Raw genomic sequence first — 4920 nt, 5'->3', positions numbered from 1 at the left:
CAATATTATCAAATTCAACATCTATTATTACGATATTTTAGCTCGGTTTTTGTCATGAAGATTTAAGTAAGTTGAGCAGCGCAGTTTGAAAATTGATTTCGAAATATTAAAACTTTCTCCGTATCTTTAAATAATGTTATTTTATATTTTTATTTATTTTTCTTACTTCAAAAGACGTTTTGTTTTATTTTATAACGCTCTATTAAAATTTTGTTGGGCCTGCGGTCTCTGAGAATAGCGTGGTTTGTCATGACAGATGATATGCGTATTCTTAATACGCAACTGTAAAAGGTAAAAGACTGTTCCAGAAGATTTCTTTGTGACGATACTTGGTAAAAGTTATTAAAGTTTTATTAAAGTTTATAAAAGAATGAAAAAAAGAATATCTAATATTAAATTATTTACCAAATAAAAACTAGTACAGTTATATAAAACCCGAAGTGCTGTGGTTCACCCGAGGGTATAAAGTTTTCTCGGAATTAAAGCAACATGCATTGGGCGAACGAACTAACAAACTACAAACTTTTTATGTCGCCCCGAGTAACCCAGTAAAACATTTAGAGCTATTGATACTGCCTACATATAGTAATTATTATTATTATTATTATTATTATTATTATTATTATTATTATTATTATTATTATTATCATCATCATCATCATCGTTGTTGTTGTTGTGCCTACTTGGTTCTGCCAAACGAAAGCAGTACAGTGTAACGCAAAATCACCTTAATTGATTGGTGTTTTATGTATAGAGACGCAGCAGGCTGGTAACAGTTTCTGTAATATCTACCCCTCGCTTCACATAAATAAGTGGTAAGACGACTGTGCCTAGCCTAATCTGCGTGAGAACTTAGAACTGTTAAATGTTTTAGAATCCGTTTGTTGCTAAAAAGAAAAGGGAAATTTGGTCGCCAATTTATCAATACGAAGTTCGCTGACCTTCTAGGGTTGGCCCAGAGAGTGACGTGGCCGCTTGCAAGAGTAGGAAGTCACTTTTTTATTTTTCTCCAGTCCTTTTAAACTACGCCGGAAATAAAAGTGTGTGAAAGTGAGAGAGCGAAGAAACGTTGCAGAGAAAGTGTGTCTGAAGAAGTAATTTGGCCAATGAAATTACGAAACGCACAGATCAATACAAAATTCCAAACAGAACTAGAGGAAATAGATGAAACCAATACAAAGAATCTGTAAAGTCGAAATGAAATCCAGTTTTCTTTGACATACGGCAGCTTCGAATAATGTACACCCAAGGGGAATTGTAACTGTTATATATATATATATATATATATATATATATATATATATATATATATATATATATATATATATATGTGTGTGTGTGTGTGTGTGTGTGTGTGTGTGTGTGTGTGTGTGTGTGTGTGTGTGTGTGTGTGTGTGTGTGTGAGGTTGTATCACTTAAACACACGTGACCTTTACATACTCAATTATTAAGCCCAAATATCACTTGATATCGAATTCACTGTGTCTTGGGAATAACTTAAACCCTTGATAACCGAATTAAGTCAACTACCTATTAACGTATCTACACCAGAGACCCAGGTTCGAATCCTAGCGCTGGGGCAGATGCACTTATAATTCCCCTTCGGTTTGTTTTTCCCAAGGTATAGTAAATTTGAAGTTGCCATGTATCCCTCAAAAATTGTTATTTTTTCTTATGGACGTAAATGATAAATTCGAAACAGGTCTGCATGAACTTGAGTTTTGGTAACCAAGTGCACTTTTCAAAACTGGTTTAGATTGCCACTTTCTCAGATGCAGGATACTTGTTGTCCCGCCAAGTTCTTTCGCAAACCTGTTCTGTGATTCTGTCACGTGCAAGGTCTACTTAGTCACGTGTTTGTTTTACTTGCACATATGTAACCTAATGAAAAGGCGTGATTTTCCCACTGAAAGTGAGAGAGAGAGAGAGTCTAAGCAGTTGTTACTTTATTCAGTATTCCAGCAGCACCCTGGGTTCCTGCCAAACGCTACTGCAGTAGCAACCAACTATCCCGTGACAGTAGGCTAATGAATTTAATAAAACTGTTAATAGTTTATGCAGTAGGGGGAAACGTGATACCTTTGCATGTCATTTTATATTGAATCTGTTCTCCTCGTGCATTGATTTTTGCCGAATAAACTGCTGTACAACAGTGAGGTATACACGACACGAACTTTACAAATTCGTGTTAGAGGGTTTGACTGAAACCATGAGTACACAAACTAAACACACACACACACACACACACACACACACACACACACACATATATATATATATATATATATATATATATATATATATATATATATATATATATACAAAATTTACCAAATACCATACACATACGATATTTACGCTTTAAAACCTGATATATTAAAAATCTCGTTCATCTCATATATTGAGACACAACTCGGTTATGATATTTATATATAAGACCTTCGTAGTTCCATGAGTCACGTTCACCACAATGCTTATCTATCTTACGTGCAAGAAAGGTGGACTCTTTTCTCCTCCAGTGTAAGAAGTAGAGAAAGTGGTAGTTTTTTTATTTGTCTCTACTCTTCGTTAGAACACTTGAAATCTACAACGTCAGTTTGCAGGACTGTTCAACTTGAATTCAAGATAAAGGGAACCTAAATCTCATTATTTGAAGCATTTTGGCCACAAATAAATTCGTTTACTATATTTAGATGAGAGGAAGTTTAAAATTCTAAAGCTAGACCGAAAATAGATCAAAAGTCAATCAAACACCACATTTATCATTGCATTAGTATTTTTTTTTTTTTTTTTTTTGCTGAAATAAGACAATGTCCTGTTTACAGAAATCAATAACCACAAACTAAAACCTGGAAAAGCCGTACAGTATGATATATTTCTCACTGTTTCTGCATGCTTCAGTTCAAAGAGTGTCATCTGAAGTGAATGACACCAACCGTTAGAAATTAAATGAAGAAGAAGAAAAAAAAGAAGAAGAAGCAAATCCATTTTTAGGTAGTTTTAGTTCCCAGAAGCGACTCTGTGTGAGAGGATGATAGAGCGTGTAATTTCATCGCGCCTCCTCTCAGGTTTTGCCTTAACAAAATGTCTTCCCCCCCTTTTTTTTTCCTCAACTTGTGAGATGGAGGAATCCTGTCAGTTTGTTTTAAGACATCGAACACACTGCCGGAGAAACTCTATCCTCTTTTACGTTCCTCACATGTAGAGTATCGCAGCCTGTAAATCTCAAGCGCCCAAAGTTTTCTGGCCTCTTCAGGCGGATGAAGAGGCGTTTCTATTTCAAGAAAAACAACTGACTATCGGTACCTTGAAGGTAAACTAAAATGAAGGGTTTCAGTTCATGCAGGGTGTCGATAAATTGATTAATTTATGGCTATTAAAACTGGCGTCACAAATGTAGTTAGTTTGTCAAATTTCAATCCTTAGGCTACTCTCACCAAAACCCTCTCTACCATACTCTAAGAAAAATCTAATAATTTCCTACGAGTTTTATAGAGATTCAAGGAAACTACATCATCAAAGTTATTGCAAGTCCAGAAGAAGGCAAATTCTGGCTCAATAGTACACTATTAGAGAAAAAAAAGAAGGCTCACTTGGATAGGTCATCATGGAAAAGATGATGGCAGTCGAATTCCAAAGAGAGAGAGGTTGGAATGCCTCTGACAACCTTAATAAGAAAACGAGTGGCCTTTCCTCCTGTTCTCATTAGCCGCCTTACCCTAATCATAGGAATTTCAGGAAGCTACATTAATGAGAAACATAACTTATGAACCAAGATAATTTGTTATGAGATTATCCTTATATCCTCGTGTTTTCTGCCCCGAGAACTTGAATTTCTGTCAGGTATGACAGTGTCTTGATAAAAACAATTCCTATTCAATCGGTATCTTTTCCATTCTCGTACCATCGAACTTATTTTCGTTGGAAATTTCCCTTTGATTGTCTGAAACTTAGAGTTGTGAGTCTAGTGTTGCAATTATCAAGGTGGAATTGCGCGGAAAACGATCATCCAAAGACTTCAAATATTGTGTTTACTATTCCTCTGCTTTGACCAATGACAGTTCATTTCGGAGAATGAGATTTTGTTACAGAAACTTAATTTTAATCACGTTGATCGTTTATATGAACATAAATAATTTTATTTGTCATGAATGAACTGCCCTTCCCTCACGACAGTAATGGAGAAACTTAACATGGGCTCCTGACCAAGCGTACAGATTGATACGGTGCATAAACGAAGAACACGCCTGTTTCCATATCAGACCTATTTATGACCTCTCACGCGTTCTGTTTTACTATATATATGGTTTTATATACAAAAAAGTACATTCGTAGCGTTACATATATCTAATTTGGAAAAAAAATTAATGTTGACCAACCTATCTGGAAAAATATCTTTTCAAAAGTTAAAAAAATTCGGCAAGCCTTCAGCTAAAGTAATGATAACTTCAACCAGAGAGAGGTAACTTTTTAGACTATAATTAGCATTTTTTGCATCACATGTCTCGCCGTACTGCCATTTTAGTGTGATAATGTGATAATGGTGGAATTTTCACCGACGGGAAGTATCACTGAGATTAAATTCGTCCATTGTGCTGGAGTCCAATCACACAAAAATGGATCCTAAGTCTAGTATATTCTTGCTGCCTTGCGTTCGATTGAATTTCTCGTAATATAAACATTACTACTGTTTGAGGCATTTATATATATATAAATTTTTTCTCACAATCATATATATGAATTTTCGTATTGTCTGAATTTTTGTCTCATGCGGGCAATTCGCGATTGAATAAATTTTTGAAGTGTTGAGGTTTTTGCAGTTTGATAGTTCGAGAACCTGCTACCTTGGTAATTTGTAAAGTGAATGAGTGAAGGTCCAACTGTGTTAACTCGGGATTATGAGACAAATAATTAAGCCCA

Source organism: Macrobrachium rosenbergii, chromosome 28, assembly GCF_040412425.1.
Source record: "Macrobrachium rosenbergii isolate ZJJX-2024 chromosome 28, ASM4041242v1, whole genome shotgun sequence".
Classification (NCBI taxonomy): Eukaryota; Metazoa; Arthropoda; class Malacostraca; order Decapoda; family Palaemonidae; genus Macrobrachium; species Macrobrachium rosenbergii.
The sequence above is the reverse complement of the archived record's forward strand: the minus strand, read 5'-3'. Positions refer to the sequence as shown.